The sequence below is a fragment of the Ambystoma mexicanum genome, chromosome 13 (genome assembly GCF_040938575.1).
Source record: "Ambystoma mexicanum isolate Mex_15411 chromosome 13, UKY_AmexF1_1, whole genome shotgun sequence".
Lineage (NCBI taxonomy): Eukaryota > Metazoa > Chordata > Amphibia > Caudata > Ambystomatidae > Ambystoma > Ambystoma mexicanum.
In genome coordinates this window covers 680101244-680119989 of record NC_090938.1, presented here as the reverse complement: position 1 = coordinate 680119989, position 18746 = coordinate 680101244, and the positions used below count along the sequence as shown (strand labels likewise).

Sequence of the window (18746 nt, the reverse complement as noted above, 5' to 3'; positions counted from 1 at the left end):
TGCGTGTCCGTGGTGCTAGGACGCACTGACCAGAGCGGTGCTGCGTAAGTTGGTTGCTGTCTGCTCTGAGGTGTGTTCAATGGCCACGTGCGGGTGGCGTAACTGGCGTGCGTATTGTGCGCTGGACTGTAGACTTTAAACATATCAGTTCCTGGAGCAGTCAGAGACCTTACTGGGAGCTTGAGGGGGGGAGGGGGGCACAGATAAACTGAAACCCCCATGTAAAAAGTCATAACATGGCAGAGCAAGGCATGAAAAATGCATGGACGTTATCACAAAGCTGCAGAAGCGATGCGACACATCTAAAACGTATGACGAGGTAAAGCAAGCGGGTGTCCGCCCAGCGCTCCCGACACTGACTTCCTGCAGACACGCCCTATTTCACTTTCCTGCACCACCACAGTCAGACCCATGTCTAGGCCTCTATCGCGCGTTCTCTCTCTTTTTAAATAGATAAGTGATGCTCTGAGCGCTATAAGGCTCTGGGACTAGGCAGATGAGCGAAGGGGGGCATTCTGGAGACTCAACTCATTACCACCAACTTAATGCAAGGGTTGCCCGAGGTAAGAATGTTAGTCAACATGTATTTATTACGCGCCGAAAAACAGACAGGCATCAGGGCGCGACAAAAACACACAGGACAAAACATAAAGCATCGGGCAACCCTAGCACATAGAAACAGATGTTTCGATGCCAGGCACCCACTTCCTCTTCCTTCTTACGGAGCATCCCAACTCCAATACTAATTCGCTCAGGTGCAATGCTCCAGGGCCAGCAGGAACGGTGGCCAGTCAGAGCAATGCACAGCGTTTGACAGGCAATCGGGCGGCGGCCAAAATGGTGGTGTTTTCCCCCAGAGGTCGCACCTCTCGCACAACGCTGCAGGCCAACATTTCATTCCCCCACCTGCTATCCCTCAACTGATAATGTGACAGCTCCATAACTCTGCTTTCAGAAGGATGCTGAAGCCTTACAGGGGGTTCTTCATGATGAAATGGGGAGCAGGAAAGATAAAAGGTAGAGTCTGGATTCCAAAGTGCCCCAGCAAGCTCAGTGCACCAACCCTTGGCTTGGAAGCGGAGCCACAGCTGCAGGAACGGCGAAGAGAAGCCTTTTGCCAGTGACTAGGAAGGGCTGAGGCTGCAGTATAGGACTGGTTGAGGCTAGAGGATAGGATGGGCAGCCGAGTACACGGCAAGCTCGGGTGGGCAGAATCTTCGTGCCCTTATGAAGTACTGGTCTCTGCTCGGGGTTCCTGGAAAGCTTCGGCGAAAGATAAGGAGGACATGGGCATGATTTCTTTAACTCCAGGGCCTCTCCTTCCAGAGGTAGTGGGGTGGGGGGTGGGGGTTTGGGTGCAGGGATACTCATATGCACACGGGGTGCGCGGTCCAGGAACGCAATACTATAGCGAGTGCATGGGCAGTGGTCAGGTGTTAATTGCTCAGTGCTCTTAAGGGCAGCCAAGCAGAGCCATGTCCTGAAATAAGGACGTCTCTCTCTCACACACCCACACACGCACGCATTGCTGTACTACTTGTGAGGAACGCGCAGGGATTCCCACACACCGGGGGCGTTGCTAGGGGGGGGCTAAGGGGGCTATAGCCCCTGATCTTTTGGTTGTAGCCCCGGATAGAATCTCAGGAGCTACAGCCAAAAGACTAGCTAGCCCCCAGTCCCAAAAGTTCTGACATAAGCTTAGCCCCGGGTCTTTTCCAGACCTAGCAACTCCCCTGCCACACACTAAAAGTCAGGATCCGTTTTCGTAGCGATGGACCTGAAGTGGAAACGGCGGACATGCTCGATAACGACTCGGGGAGGTCCTCGCTGCGATTGCTAAGCACAAGGTTGTCTGCAGTGACCTCTAATCCACTATTCCTGGCTCTGCGCTGTTTGGGTTCTCTGGGTGTATCAGAGTAGGCATATATATGCAGACTAGAGGGGCCGCAGTGTGATGCTTTCACTAGGTGCGTCGAAGGCCCGGGACTTACATGCTCAAATTGGCAGGCGCGCACGCGCGGATACACACACAGGCACAAACACCCTATCACACTCTCTTTCAACAAACCCCAAGAATCTCTTGTCCCCGTCTGCTCCCATTTCCTATTAATCTAATGGTGGTATTTTATGAGCGCGGACCTAGCTTTGAGAAGCAATGTAGCGCTTTACAGAGGTACAACAATGCAGATACATAACCAAGCACTTTACAGAGGTACAAAGATACAGATACATAACAGACTGCTTTACAGAGGTATACAACAAAAGAGATACATAACCGAGCTCTTTACAGAGGTGTACACCAATACAGATACACAACAGAGTGCTTTACAGAGGTGTACACGAATACAGATATACAACGGAGTGCTTTACAGAGGTACAACAATACAGATACATAACGGAGCGCTATACAGAGGTACAACAAAACAGATACATAGCGGAGCGCTTTACAGAGGTACAACAATACAGATACATAGCGGAGCGCTTTACAGATGTACAGCAAAACATACATAATACATAACAGAGCGCTTTACAGAGGTACAATAATACGGATACATAACGGAGCGCTTACAGAGGTAACAAGGGAACAGATGTACAGCGGTGGGGTGTGGGGGGGGGGCAGGATACAGGGGCAGCCCACATCGTGCATTTAAAAATTCAGAGGTTCTCCTGTCGGCCTGCGTTTTTCAAACCCCCTCCCTCCCCCTCGGATTGCCACCCTCAGTCTGTGCGCTGTGCACTGGCTCAGCGAATTGTTTAAATCAGACAAACCAATCACACAAACGAGTGTGGGACACGCCCATTCCAGTTCCAATGCAATCACTGCACTATACCCCACTTCTCCCTGACCAGTGCTCCCCAGCTCCACCTCTCGTTGCCCTTCCCGGCTCCTCTGCTACCCCTAGCGGTAACCCCTGGGCGCGTCCTCTACGCAGAGTGCTCCTCCTCTGCTAGCCCTAGCGGTAAACCCTGGGCGCATCCTCTACACAGAGTGCTCCTCCTCTGCTACCCCTAGCGGTAACCCCTGGGCACGTCCTCTACGCAGAGTGCTCCTCCTCTGCTACCCCTTGCGGTAACCCCTGGGCGCATCCTCTACACAGAGTGCTCCTCCTCTGTTACCCCTAGCGGTAACCCCTGGGTGCGTCCTCTACGCATAGTGCTCCTCCTCTGTTACCCCTAGCGGTAACCCCTGGGCGCATCCTCTACGCAGAGTGCTCCTCCTCTGCTACCCCTAGCGGTAACCCCCAGCAGTAACCCCTGGGCACGGCCTCTACGCAGAGTGCTCCTCCTCTGTTACGCAGAGTGCTCCTCCTCTGCTAGCCCTAGCGGTAACCCCTGGGCGCGTCCTCTACGCAGAGTGCTCCTCCTCTGCTACCCCTAGCGGTAACCCGTGGGTGCGTCCTCTATGCAGAGTGCTCCTCCTCTGTTACCCCTAGCGGTAACCCCTGGGTGCGTCCTCTACGCAGAGTGCTCCTTCTCTGTTACCCCTAGCGGTAACCCCTGGGCGCGTCCTCTACACAAAGTGCTCCTCCTCTGCTACCCCTAGCGGTAACCCCTAGCAGTAACCCCTGGGCACTTTCTCTACGCAGAGTGCTCCTCCTCTGTTACGCAGAGTGCTCCTCCTCTGCTAGCCCTAGCGGTAACCCCTGGGCGCGTCCTCTACGCAGAGTACTCCTCCTCTGTTACCCCTAGCGGTAACCCCTGGGTGCGTCCTCTACACAGAGTGCTCCTCCTCTGTTACCCCTAGCGGTAACCCCTGGGCGCATCCTCTACGCAGAGTGCTCCTTCTCTGCTACCCCTAGCGGTAACCCCTAGCAGTAACCCCTGGGCACGTCCTCTACGCAGAGTGCTCCTCCTCTGTTACGCAGAGTGCTCCTCCTCTGCTACCCCTAGCGGTAACCCGTGGGCGCATCCTCTACGCAGAGTGCTCCTCCTCTGTTACCCCTAGCGATAACCCCTGGGTGCGTCCTCTACGCAGAGTGCTCCTCCTCTGTTACCCCTAGCGGTAACCCCTGGGCGCGTCCTCTACGCAAAGTGCTCCTCCTCTGCTACCCCTAGCGGTAACCCCTGGGCGCGTCCTCTACACAGAGTGCTCCTCCTCTGTTACCCCTAGCGGTAACCCCTGGGTGCGTCCTCTACGCAGAGTGCTCCTCCTCTGTTACCCCTAGTAGTAACCCCTGGGCGCATCCTCTACGCAGAGTGCTCCTCCTCTGCTACCCCTAGCAGTAACCCCTGGGCACGTCCTCTACGCAGAGTGCTCCTCCTCTGTTACGCAGAGTGCTCCTCCTCTGCTAGCCCTAGCGGTAACCCCTGGGCGCGTCCTCTATGCAGAGTGCTCCTCCTCTGCTACCCCTAGCGGTAACCCGTGGGCGCGTCCTCTACGCAGAGTGCTCCTCCTCTGCTACCCCTAGCGGTAACCCCTAGCAGTAACCCCTGGGCACGTCCTCTACGCAGAGTGCTCCTCCTCTGTTACGCAGAGTGCTCCTCCTCTGCTAGCCCTAGCGGTAACCCCTGGGCGCGTCCTCTATGCAGAGTGCTCCTCCTCTGTTACCCCTAGCGGTAACCCCTGGGTGCGTCCTCTACGCAGAGTGCTCCTCCTCTGTTACCCCTAGCGGTAACCCCTGGGCGCGTCCTCTACGCAAAGTGCTCCTCCTCTGCTACCCCTAGCGGTAACCCCTAGCAGTAACCCCTGGGCACGTTCTCTATGCAGAGTGCTCCTCCTCTGTTACGCAGAGTGCTCCTCCTCTTCTAGCCCTAGCGGTAACCCCTGGGCGCGTCCTCTACGCAGAGTACTCCTCCTCTGTTACCCCTAGCGGTAACCCCTGGGTGCGTCCTCTTCACAGAGTGCTCCTCCTCTGTTACCCCTAGCGGTAACCCCTGGGCGCATCCTCTACGCAGAGTGCTCCTCCTCTGCTACCCCTAGCGGTAACCCCTAGCAGTAACCCCTGGGAACGTCCTCTACGCAGAGTGCTCCTCCTCTGTTACGCAGAGTGCTCCTCCTCTGCTACCCCTAGCAGTAACCCGTGGGCGCGTCCTCTACGCAGAGTGCTCCTCCTCTGTTACCCCTAGCGGTAACCCCTGGGTGCGTCCTCTACGCAGAGTGCTCCTCCTCTGTTACCCCTAGCGGTAACCCCTGGGCGCGTCCTCTACGCAAAGTGCTCCTCCTCTGCTACCCCTAGCGGTAACCCCTGGGCGCGTCCTCTACACAGAGTGCTCCTCCTCTGTTACCCCTAGCGGTAACCCCTGGGTGCGTCCTCTACGCAGAGTGCTCCTCCTCTGCTACCCCTAGCGGTAACCCGTGGGCGCGTCCTCTACGCAGAGTGCTCCTCCTCTGTTACCCCTAGCGGTAACCCCTGGGTGCATCCTCTACGCAGAGTGCTCCTCCTCTGTTACCCCTAGCGGTAACCCCTGGGCGCGTCCTCTACGCAAAGTGCTCCTCCTCTGCTACCCCTAGCGGTAACCCCTGGGCGCGTCCTCTACGCAGAGTGCTCCTCCTCTGTTACCCCTAGCGGTAACCCCTGGGCGCGTCCTCTACGCAGAGTGCTCCTCCTCTGTTACCCCTAGTAGTAACCCCTGGGCGCATCCTCTACGCAGAGTGCTCCTCCTCTGCTACCCCTAGCAGTAACCCCTAGCAGTAACCCCTGGGCACGTCCTCTACGCAGAGTGCTCCTCCTCTGTTACGCAGAGTGCTCCTCCTCTGCTACCCCTAGCGGTAACCCGTGGGCGCGTCCTCTACGCAGAGTGCTCCTCCTCTGTTACCCCTAGCGGTAACCCCTGGGTGCGTCCTCTACGCAGAGTGCTCCTCCTCTGTTACCCCTAGCGGTAACCCCTGGGCGCGTCCTCTACGCAAAGTGCTCCTCCTCTGCTACCCCTAGCGGTAACCCCTAGCAGTAACCCCTGGGCACGTTCTCTATGCAGAGTGCTCCTCCTCTGTTACACAGAGTGCTCCTCCTCTTCTAGCCCTAGCGGTAACCCCTGGGCGCGTCCTCTACACAGAGTGCTCCTCCTCTGTTACCCCTAGCGGTAACCCCTGGGTGCGTCCTCTACGCAGAGTGCTCCTCCTCTGCTACCCCTAGCGGTAACCCGTGGGCGCGTCCTCTACGCAGAGTGCTCCTCCTCTGTTACCCCTAGCGGTAACCCCTGGGTGCATCCTCTACGCAGAGTGCTCCTCCTCTGTTACCCCTAGCGGTAACCCCTGGGCGCGTCCTCTACGCAAAGTGCTCCTCCTCTGCTACCCCTAGCGGTAACCCCTGGGCGCGTCCTCTACGCAGAGTGCTCCTCCTCTGTTACCCCTAGCGGTAACCCCTGGGTGCGTCCTCTACGCAGAGTGCTCCTCCTCTGTTACCCCTAGTAGTAACCCCTGGGCGCATCCTCTACGCAGAGTGCTCCTCCTCTGCTACCCCTAGCAGTAACCCCTAGCAGTAACCCCTGGGCACGTCCTCTACGCAGAGTGCTCCTCCTCTGTTACGCAGAGTGCTCCTCCTCTGCTACCCCTAGCGGTAACCCGTGGGCGCGTCCTCTACGCAGAGTGCTCCTCCTCTGTTACCCCTAGCGGTAACCCCTGGGTGCGTCCTCTACGCAGAGTGCTCCTCCTCTGTTACCCCTAGCGGTAACCCCTGGGCGCGTCCTCTACGCAAAGTGCTCCTCCTCTGCTACCCCTAGCGGTAACCCCTAGCAGTAACCCCTGGGCACGTTCTCTATGCAGAGTGCTCCTCCTCTGTTACGCAGAGTGCTCCTCCTCTTCTAGCCCTAGCGGTAACCCCTGGGCGCGTCCTCTACGCAGAGTGCTCCTCCTCTGTTACCCCTAGCGGTAACCCCTGGGTGCGTCCTCTATGCAGAGTGCTCCTCCTCTGTTACCCCTAGCGTTAACCCCTGGGCGCGTCCTGTACGCAAAGTGCTCCTCCTCGGCTACCCCTAGCGGTAACCCCTAGCAGTAACCCCTGGGCACGTTCTCTACGCAGAGTGCTCCTCCTCTGTTACGCAGAGTGCTCCTCCTCTGCTAGCCCTAGCGGTAATCCCTGGGCGCGTCCTCTACGCAGAGTGCTCCTCCTCTGTTACCCCTAGCGGTAGCCCCTGGGCGCGTCCTCTACGCAGAGTGCTCCGTCGCTTCCCAGCTAGGCTCGCCCACACCTACAGAAATGTGCATACAAGGAGCATGCCACGAAAGAATTGAGGTTCAAAGTCCGTGGTTCCTTCCACTGCAGGGTCATTCACCCATCCACACCCCAATATGTTGTGTAAAAGTTTAACCACCCATTGATAAACACGTCTGGTCCCAGAAATAGTGCAGTAGGTCCGCAGGCTGAGGCCTATCCAGTGGACTGAGGCACAAGGTGACCTCCCAGTAAGACTGACTCCGCCTTTCATTCCCGCTAGCCCGAGAAAAGGCGTGCTGTTGGAAAGTGATACCACCAATAGTTCAGGCTTCCGCAGACACCTCAGTGTGTAGACGCGCACCCCAGGCACACGATTCATTATAGCCGAGGAATGGGAGCACCCAAGGGCTTAAAATGATGCAGAAATTAGGAGGTCTAGACAGAGATAAAGGATTGTGGGCTGATAGAAAATATGAACGTTTCCTAACAGCACCCCCATCAGAGGCGCAACACCAATGAGCTTACTGGGCTTCAACCCCTCCCAGCCCCCCTACTCCCGAAATGTCGGGCTGTGTTGACACGACCTGGCTGGCCTACGGAGCCGGCAGTACAGGACACAGATGTTAAAGAGCGCCCGGCCATCACTCTGTACAAAGTCCCTGCCATTACTGAGGTGAAACATTTCGCTATTAGCTCCTGCCTCCATATGCATACATGTTCAGGCCATTGAAATGGTGATGTGGGGTTAGTACTTGCACGCCAGGGGAGTGATTGGAAGGGTAGAGAGGGGGCAGGAGACCGCTTATTCTCGCAGCAGTCCCTAAGTGGGTGCTTTCAGACTTAAAAGAGAGAGTTAACTGCTTGTAACATTGAAGTTGCACTAGATATGACCTATTGGGATGTGCAAAGAACCTACAGGCCCATATACAAGAAGGATGATATTGTAGACATCAAGGGCCTGGGCACAATCCAAAATGTTACCATGGCAAGACTGGAAGAATATTAAATGTTACCCAGCATGCAGTGGGCATTATTGTCAACAAACAAGCCAAGGGCAAAATTCTAGCCAAAAGAATGAATGTGCGTATTGAGCATGTCAACCACTCAAAGAGCAGAGACGGCTTCCTAACCCGTGTGGAACTGAGGCCAAGGCGCAAGGCGTGCGGATGGAAGTGCCCGCCAACCTGCGGCCCCCAGAGGAGCACATTGTGTCAGAATCCCGAGCACAGACCCCGGACTGCTGGAGCCAATTCCATATGAGTTCATGGCATCATTTCTATCAAGAAATCAAATCCATTGTGTGGGGGGAGCTATAGAGGGTATAGAATGCGTTAAGTTAATTGTCCCCCACACAAATAACTTTGAGCCTCCATGACTGATGACTGTTTCTGAAGTTAGCGCCTCTCCCAACATTTGAAGGGTTAGCTCCCACCAAAATGTAGGTTTCGTTGCGCCCCGTTACCCCCATACAAGAGGCAATCCTTCTGGGATGCACCGAAAACGGATACCCAATAACTCCCCGCATCTTGTTAGCCGTTTCCCAGAGATGGGTTTGTCCCACTGGCTGGAAGCTGCACGACATTGCATGGTTCTTTTCCAGTTAAACCTCAAAGGGTGGTGCGTGGGCGGAGCCCTGACTGTCGGCGGGAAAGAGCGATCTTTTCTTTTCTTCTGATAGCAGCACTCAGAAATGAAGAGGCACTCTGATGCCCTGCCCTTAGACACGCACTCATTTACTGCGATACTTAACCATCGCAAATTGTCAAAACGTGACTTGCCCACAACAGGCGGCCCTTCCCTACAAAACGAAGACTTCCGCCGCGAGAGCCAGTCAAATGTAATATCCTAGTAAGGTTGCTGCTTTTATTTGCATTATTTGAAATACATATGTTTATTTGCGTGGGGCCCCTCATCCCAGAGTGGAAAAAAAAACAAGGTCACATTAACCGCTTAAGTGCTGAGGACGAGCAATTTACTGGCTGCAAAATGTTCTTTGGGCACCTCGGGAGTGTGGAGGTGCTCTCAGCTCTCCCCAGCCCCCCACAGCACATCCTCTTGGATCTCAGGGAGAGTGCTCCATGGGGAGAGGGTGGGGAGTTTCCCCTCCTGTTAATGACCGTGTGGTGTTAGCAGTTCTTGTGGATATGAAATCAAGGGGCGGGGGATGTTATAGAAAAGGGGCAGGGCTAATTTATTCTGGGCGTGGCCTAAGGGAAGGGTAGGTGATTTAGGCAAGGGCCACCCGCCCCAAGCTACACATCATGTCATGAAACCCTGTACTCATGTACTTTGTGTCGGGGGTCTTGTTTGCACACAGTCTGTATACTGCAAACTAAACTCCCCCTGTTTCAAGTCCTAAGCAGACTGATGCCTGTAAATACACCCCGTTCTAACTCGGGATATAAGCAATTCAATCAGTGAGTAAATCACCTCCATTTTGTAAATAAATGGGCCGGGCCCAGTGTGCTTAATAGCTCTTCTTAAATGCTCATTTAGCATTTCAGCTCCCGTGCTCTCTGTCTTGTATGAACCCCCTGCCAGGAAGGGTTAATAGTATGCACATATTCCCTCAGGAGGCACCAGTCTTCTCCAACAAAAGGCTGTGTCACTTTAAATGTGATTGTACTGGCCAAAAACAGATCTCACAGTGTTAACTTATCCCAACATCTTCAGCCGGCCCTGCGATCACCCTGGAGAGCACCAGTGAGAAAGGTGAGGAGGGACGAATAGCACCAATGCAAACTACTTGCTGCTTTGCATACAATCTAAGCATATTTATGAAGATAAGAATGAAGACGAATTTTTATATAGACATATCTGTGACATTGATTCAAGACGCCGTCCTTCTTAGCACATAAGGCACCTTGGCCGGTCTGCGTATTCTATTTATGATAACACTCTACCTGTAAAGTGACGGCAAACTACGAGTCATATAGAGACTTTTGGCGCGAGCTAACCTTCGGGCAACAGGTGCTGGCGCCCTGTTTCAGTATGCAGACAACTTTCCCGAACATATTTCTTTCAAAGAGTGTTCATTTCACTATCCCTTCATCTGGCCAGGTGCTACTCATGGGAGAATGGTGATCCCCAGCAGCACCCTGGCTCAAGGGCAGATCTTGGAAGCTGTCGGGGCTGTGACCTGGCTCACCTAAAGCCATGTGTGTTAGAGAAAGTCCACATATTAGTGATGTGAAAAGGGCTGTCTAGCTTCCAAGTGCTCAAGCGGATGCTTTTAGCCATCTGTGCCAACCAGTCTGTGATGAGTTCCAACATGCCGCATCTGACGTGCCTACTAGGGAGGATAGCTCAGGGGCAACATGCTCGCCTTGGAAGCAAGAGGACGCGGAACAACACACGTTCGATCCCCGATCTGCGCTTCGAAACCTATCATATCATACTTGGAGTTCAGAAATGCATTGTCTAGGTGCCGCATACTTGGGTTCGGAACGTCCTTTTTATGGTATGATTAGAAGCTACGCGTGACGTCACAGCTACCCTCCGTTCTGTCGCTTGATTGGCGCCCCGTGCCGCCCTGGTGCCACTTGAGACAGCTGTGAAGGAGCAGGCGAGGCGGCGACACTAGGGAAGGGAGGTGGGGGCGGGGAGGGGGCACGATGACGCCAGAAGCAGGCTTCTGCACATTCACGCAGCAGGCTGTGATCACAGGGGGATTCGTTCACGCTCCCTCTGACGTCACGCGTAGTCTGATTCATGGCTACGCGTTGCCTCGCGTAGCCACACATTACAGGGCGCTTGCTGCTTGCTATACGACAATAAAAAGGGCCGTTTGCTAGACTTATAATAGTAAGGCCAGGAATACACCCACCCCCGCCTCATCTCCGACGGGCGGTTCTTAGCCGTCCCTGTTTTCCGCCCTGAGGCGTGCAGTGTAACGAGTGCGAATATCAGTCCTGACTCAGCGCTGCCCCCCACTTCACCCCCACTCCCCTTTGCCCCCACACTCCAAGGTCCGCATTGATTGGTTCATAAAGAAATCAGCTGGCCACAGGGCTCTTGATATTGAAAATAATATGTAGCATTCATTCAGCGCGTATCACAGGTGCAATTGACCCATGTCGCATTAATAACATGTTCCCATTGCCCAATTCAGAGGTACGCATTTCATTTTAATGACCCCCTAAGGATGAAATGTTGAGTAATTAGGATGTCGAGATCAGAATATCTGACCGGCAGTTGATTTATTGATTATTTATTATGAGCCTATAAACACGTGGTTCGAGGCGCATTAATCGCACGCTAATGTCCGCATCTTGCGCTAGATGCGGGTGGGGTTATAAAGAGCAAAATGCCCTGCTATGCACGATTTTTTTTAATGGAGGATTGCAAACCTTGTGGGGGAGCTGCGAGTGTCACGTGTCCATAGCGCCCAGTCAAGCGTCTGCCACTTCTGGGAGCTTGCCGGTTCTGGCGTCCACGCCCCAGGGTTCTGCAGCACGGTCGGCGGAAGGCTTCCTGTCTCCGGCGGAGATTGGCGCATGCGGCAGCGCTGATGCGTGGCCGGAGGAACGCGGGCGGGGGTGGGCTGCTCACCCCGCACTGGCAGAAGGGGGGAGGGGCTCGCGCGAGGGCAGGCGGGCACAGGCTCCTAGACTCTTTATTGCTGCAGTAAAACATCTCCTGGCTGGGGCCAGGCAGCGTGCCCAGGGCTGCAGAGCTGCAGTAACACAGCCCTGCCCATGCGTGTTCCCCAGGCTGTCTATTAATATGCTGTGTGTGTGCCTCCCCCACTGTCTGCTGGCATGTGTTCATTATGCTCGTGTGCAGACACAGAACGCCAGGGCAGAGCTGGAGACTTCCAGGGACACGTGTTCCTTCTTACGGGCTGCGGGCAGCCATCGCATTGTTCGGTAAAGCTGGAGACTACCCAGATTCAGCACTGAACGGCTGGCAGGGCTACGGGCACACCAGCAGGATCCATGGTGTCCTGTGTTGCTAGCGTGTGTGTGTGTGTGTCATAAGCATGCATCATGCTCCAAGTAGCATGTGGCCGCGTCTGTGTATATGTGCAACTGTCTTTGTGTGTGCCATAGAGCGCCTCCTCGATCTCAAGATACAACTTGACCTCATTCGCGACAAGGGAGACCTCGCCATTCTCATGCTACTCGACCTTTCGGCGGCCTTCGATCTCGTAGAGCACGATATCCTCTGCCACCGCCTCACCGCCTCCTTTATCTTTTCCCAAGAAGCAGCCAAATGGGTAAAATCCTTCCCGAGTAACAGAACCTCTAGGGTCGTCGCCAGCACGGAAGCCGCAGACCCCATCCCATTTCCCTATGGTGACCCACAGGGATCCTGCGTCCCACCCACGTTCTACAACACATACACTAAGGACCTTGCCTTGACAACCTCAATATCCCTTACACAAATGTTGCTGACGACACCAAGATCCTCCTCAAACTATCTGGCACCCATGACCACGACTGCGCAAACATTAATCACATCTACCACATTATTCAGCCGGTCAAGTGGCACAGCGAGTAGAGCGCTCGCTTTGACACCCGTGCAGAGCCTGCTAACGCAGGTTCGAATCCCGGCAGGGCCAAACTCAGCCTTTCATCCTTCCGAGGTCGATAAATGAGCACCACACACCGTGGGTAATAATAAGCAGCGCTCAGATACCTGAGGGTTCGTAGCGCTATATAAATGCCAAATTATTATTATTATTATTATTCAGGCATCAATGGCAAACCACCACCTATGCCTCAATTTATTTATTTATTTATTTATTTTAATTTTTGTAACGTGCCAACATGCCCGTGGGCCTCAGGACGCACATAAAACAAAAACAAGACGAGGACAAACAAGAAAAGTGGAAAAAGGAGAAATGGGTCAGAAAATTATTCCAAGTTGAATAAGTGGGTCTTGACGGCACGTTTGAACGCGGTGCAACTCTGGATCTGCCGTATACCTGCTGGAAGTGTGTTCGACAAAAGGGGACCCTGAGCATCCAGTGTTGTGCCTCCAAATTTGGCTGTCCTGAATTTGGGATAATTGAGAGTGACCGCCAAAGAAGAACGAAGGTTCCTCACGTTGGGTTTGATGCCTATACGGGATGACAGATAGGTTGTGCTGCTAAAACGGAGGCATTTATGGGTCGTAGTAAGCATTTTATGCGTTATGCGGTGTTTAAAGGGTAGCCAGTGGAGTCTTTTCCTAGAAGTAGAGATGTGTGTGCGACGTGACTGATTGAAGATGTTACGCACGGCATTGTTATGTGACACTTGTAAGGATTGAATATTAGAGGCTGTGGTGCCCGCCAGGAGGCTGTTACAGTAGTCCAATCTTGAATTTATCAATGCAGTGGACAATAGAGCACAGTTCTCTTCCGATATGACTGGTTGAATATATCTGATTCTCTTGTTTATAACACTACAACTAGATTTTATGCCAGAAATATGGGGTTTCATGGAGAGTACCTCATCAAGAACTACTCCCAAGGTCTTGACTTTCTTTTGAACTGTGATGGTGTTGTTGGCAATATGAAAAGAGGTGTAGTTGTAGTTATCAATGATGATAAAACCGAGCTACTCATTGTCGGATTCGCCCACCACCTCAAACATCTTGATTCTGCCTACTCCTCCTTCATCATCGACGGAAACAGCATCCCTGTCTCCCCTCATGTGAAAACACAAAGGGCCTGATTCATGGAACGTTTTCCTATGGGATTGCACCATTATAAAACACTTCCATGAATCAGGCCCTAGGAGTCTACCTAGATGCAGCGCTCAACCTGAACAAACACGTGAAACTTTGCCCTCCTCCGCTGCATACTCAACCAAACTCCTCAATCGCTCCAGAAGATTCCTCACCCCTAGCAACTACCTCACTCTTGCTAGAGCAACGGTCGGTAGCAACCTTGACTACTGCAATGCCATAAAAGTAGGGACCTCCAGCAGGAACCTCAATAAACTACAACTCAAACAAAACAACGCCCCCAGAGCAGTGTGGGGCCTCAAATGCTCAGAGCACATCTCCCAAATCAGAGCGCGAAGCCCACTGGCTTCCCATCAAAGCACGCATTGGGCCTCATTACGACGTTGGCGCTAGCCGTGCCGATAATTACCGGCAAGGCTGCCGCCAAAGTCATTTTTTTACCTGCACCCGGCAACGGGATGTACTGGGGCATTCCAGCCACGGCGGACCTGGTGCATCCCCATTGCCGGGTGCCGGTAATCATTATTCCCTATTCCCATTGAGCCCTGCATCCGACATGCTCTGCTCGTGGGTGCCGGTATGCCCAGCAGGTCAGACCTGGCGGGTGGAAAGACTCCCGTGAGTAGAACTCGTAGTTTGCCGGTCCGGTAGTAACGGTGCCGGTAGCTTACCGGCATGGTTAGTACCGGACCGGCAAACTTGTAATGAGGCCCATTGACTTTAAAATACTCTCCACCACCCACTGCTGCCTCTACAACACAGCACCCCCTATCTCACGCACTGCATCTCCAAGAAACCCAATCCGCGAACCTTACGTTCAACTTCCTCCATCTCACTTACGACACCTAGATTCACCAGAAAACGATCAGGGGGCTCCTGCTTCCCTGTCATCACGCCCACACTGTGGAACACGCTTCCTCCCTCCATCAGGAACAAACCTTCATACCTTATATTTCGCAAACAAGTAAAAACCGCACTTTTGAACATATTTGCATGGTTACCTCTGTAACTACTGTCGACTGTACTGTAACTACCTATGCATTACTATATGTAATCTAGCACTGTGATACCTCGGGGTCCTGGGCGCGTCGTATAACAAATGAAATAAATAAATAAAGAATGCGCATACCAGGACTGTCTGCGTTTTTGGTGTGTGAGCATGTGTTCGTCTGTATGGCTGTGGCTGTAGAGCGTGCATGCCAGTATCTTTGCACGGGTGCCTGTTATGTTATGGTACGTGTGTCTCTCTGCATGGCTGTCTGTGAGGTTGGTGTGTGTACGTCTGCATGGCTGGCTTTATTTTGGTATGTGTGCGCGTGTGTGTCTGCATGGCTGCCTGTGACTGTAGAGCATGCATACCCGTGTCTTTGTATGGGTGACTGTTATGATATGGTACATATGTCTCTTTGTATGGCTGTCTGTGATGTTGGAACGTACACACTTGCAACTCTGCACGGTCTTAGTGTGTCTGTGCTTTTTTGTGTGTGCAGTCTTTTTATGCCCTGCAAGTGGCAAGCTCCATGTACAGTCTGCACGTGTCTATGTTAGGGTGACCAGACGTCCCGGTTTGGGTGGGACTGTCCCAGAATTGGGTGTTCTGCCCCCTTTCTCTAGACTATTTTCCCATTGGAAACTGCAGTGGTCCTGGTTTTTTGTAGTAGGTCCTAATAGGTGGCAGGCAGGAATGCACAATCTCGCACAGAAGAAATGCTGCATTTTACAAGTTAAGATAGGCTTAGTTTGTGATAAATTAGTTATTATATGTGTTTATTTGAACATTAACATTTAAACCTCCTTCTCCTCCAACCGCTGCTGAAGTGTAGTGCCTTGACAGCCATTTTCAAGAGTTACTCCCACGTGTGTGTTAGTTGCCCTGTGGCAGTGTTTTGCTTTTGAAATCTGGTCCCCCTCGTCTGTGTGTCTGCATGCCCATGTACAGTCTGCAAGTCTGTGTGTGTGACTGTGGCCACCCCCACCCTGGCAGACAGGCGAGGGGCTCTGCTGGGGTTACTCCAGTGTGGGAGCCAAGACTGATTTGCTGGACCGGCGTCTGGCTGTGCGTGCCTGTGTTTCTGCTGGCATCTACACCTGCTATTGTCGCGCGCTGCTCCGCTCTGTTGTGACTTGTGGCCTTCATGTGCGTGACGGGGAAATTGCTGGATCCCGATTCTCTATTTCCGATTTGATTTTTCTGCCGTGTGGCCTGACATAGCGCCAACCTGCAAGTCCGCAGAGAAGCTCCAGCAGTAGCTGTACGGTGGGGTGGGGGTGCAAGCGGGGTGTGCTCGCGGAGCTCGGTGGGGGCTTTTACCATTGGGTGAGTACCTTGGTTTATGGCCTCTTTGCCGTCCAGCTGGAGGCATCCGGGAGGTCAGTCAGTTCGAGTCTTCTCAGGGGCGTGCCTACCCCCTGCCAGGCCAGGCTCTAGGATCTATGGACCAGTCTGATGGGATCCCCGTCCAGATGCGACCCAGCCTGATGTGACCCCTGTCCAGCTGTGACCCAGTCTGATGTGACCCCCGTCCAGCTGTGACCCAGTCTGATGGGACCCCGTCCAGCTGTGACCCAGTCTGATGGGACCCCGTCCAGCTGTGACCCAGCCTGATGTGACCCCTGTCCAGCTGTGACCCAGTCTGATGTGACCCCGTCCAGCTGTGACCCAGTCTGATGGGACCCCGTCCAGCTGGGGCCCAGCCTGATGTGACCCCCGTCCAGCTGTGACCCAGTCTGATGGGACCCCTGTCCAGCTGTGACCCAGTCTGATGGGACCCTCGTCCAGCTGTGGGCATCACAGAGCTGGAAGAACGTCGCAATCACGGGCAAAGCAAAGGCAAGCTAGTAATGATAAGATACGCGCACTATATAGCGCTTCATGCTGGATTCCTCCGGCTTCTAAGTGCTGCAACAGCTGCAGCTATTCATTAGCCAATATGGCACTTGATTGATGGACCACCCCAGAAAGAGAACCATTGGAGCCGTATTGCTGGAGTGGAAACAGCCAGCGCTGAATCCTGGAAAGCAATCAGTGTGCACAGGACGACAGACACACACAGCCTAAAGCACAGCACCCCACCCCATCACAGAGCAAAGTGTGCAGCGAACGCACCCCGGTCTGACCCAACACACCAGCAAGCAGCAGCACAGGGTTCTCCCAACCCACCACAGGGCAAAGGTGTGCAGTGAATGCAGCCGGTTCTAACCCAACACACCGGCAAGCGGCAGCACAGGGTTCTTCCAACCCACCACAGAACAAAGGTGTGCTGTGAATGCACCCCGGTCTGACCCAACACACCAGCAAGCAGCAGCACAGGGTTCTCCCAACCCACCACAGGGCAAAGGTGTGCAGTGAATGCAGCCGGTTCTAACCCAACACACCGGCAAGCGGCAGCACAGGGTTCTTCCAACCCACCACAGAACAAAGGTGTGCAGTGAATGCACCCCGGTCTGACCCAACACACCAGCAAGCGGCAGCACATGGGTCTCCCAACCCACCACAGAGCAAAGGTGTGCAGTGAATGCAGCCGGTTCTAACCCAACACACCGGCAAGCGGCAGCACAGGGTTCTTCCAACCCACCACAGAACAAAGGTGTGCTGTGAATGCACCCTGGTCTGACCCAACACACCAGCAAGCAGCAGCACAGGGTTCTCCCAACCCACCACAGGGCAAAGGTGTGCAGTGAATGCAGCCGGTTCTAACCCAACACACCGGCAAGCGGCAGCACAGGGTTCTTCCAACCCACCACAGAACAAAGGTGTGCTGTGAATGCACCCCGGTCTGACCCAACACACCAGCAAGCGGCAGCACAGGGTTCTTCCAACCCACCACAGAACAAAGGTGTGCTGTGAATGCACCCCGGTCTGACCCAACACACCAGCAAGCGGCAGCACATGGGTCTCCCAACCCACCACAGAGCAAAGGTGTGCAGTGAATGCACCCCGTTTTGACCCAACACACCAACAAGCAGCAGCACAGGGTACTACCAACCCACCACAGGTGCTAAAGGGAAACCACAGAGCAAAAGTGTGCAGTGAACACAGCCCGGGTCTGACCCAACACACCAACAAGCAGCAGCACAGGGTTCTCCCAACCCACCTTAGGCGCTAAAAGGAAACCACAGAGCAAAGGTGTGCAGTGAATGCATCCCGTTTTGACCCAACACACCAACAAGCAGCAGCACAGGGTTCTCCCAACCCACCACAGGCGCTAAAAGGAAACCACAGAGCAAAGGTGTGCAGTGAATGCAGCCCGGCTCTTTCCCAACACACCAGCAAGCAACAGCACAGGGTTCCTCCAACCCACCACAGTTCAAAGGTGTGCAGTGAATGAAGCCCGGGTCTGACCCAACACACCAGCAAGCAACAGCACAGGGTTCCTCCAACCCACCACAGTTCAAAGGTGTGCAGTGAATGATGCCCGGGTCTGACCCAACATACCAGCAATTGGCAGCACAGGATTCTCCCAACCCACCACAGAGCAAAGGTGTGCAGTGAATGCACCCCGGTCTGAACCAACGCATCAACAAATGGCAGCAAGGGTTTTCCCAACCCACCACAGGTGCTAAAGGGAAACCACAGAGCAAAGGTGTGCAGTGCATCGACCCTGGGTCTGAGTCACAAAGGGTTGCACTGGTACACATCTCAACCATGCTCATGGCCGTGCTTCGCTCCCTACGGCGTGCTTTCGGTGAACCGAGCGTTGCTGGCGTAAATCTCACTCTGACGCGGACTCATCTACTTTTTCTGCTCTCCACTCGTCTTTCGGCCAAACAGTCTTATTACTCGGACCTTCTTCATTCTTATCCCTCCAACCCTTGCCGCCTGTTTCAAACACTAACCTGTCTTCTTTCTCCACCCTCATCCGATCCTACCATAGATCCTCCTCGTTCAGCCACTGACCGGGCCTCCTATTTCTCTTCCGCAGTTGCTCTCCTACGCTCCGCAGTGACTCCCTCTTCTTCTGCATCTGCCCCTCCTTC

General features: G+C 53.9%; 1 protein-coding gene and 1 long non-coding RNA gene across 4 annotated transcripts in view; one reads left to right on the top strand and one right to left on the bottom strand.

Annotated features, from left to right (window-relative positions):
* Nucleotides 1-11567, bottom strand: part of LOC138521700 (uncharacterized) — a 72736-nt gene extending 61169 nt beyond the window's left edge. The window contains exon 1 of the long non-coding RNA XR_011283100.1: nucleotides 11444-11567. This is a non-coding gene — a long non-coding RNA (uncharacterized lncRNA). The remainder of the gene's footprint in view (nucleotides 1-11443) is intronic.
* STAC2 (SH3 and cysteine rich domain 2) overlaps nucleotides 1-18746 on the top strand; it is a 311435-nt gene that overhangs the window by 3236 nt on the left and 289453 nt on the right. The gene's annotated exons all lie outside the window — the stretch shown is intronic.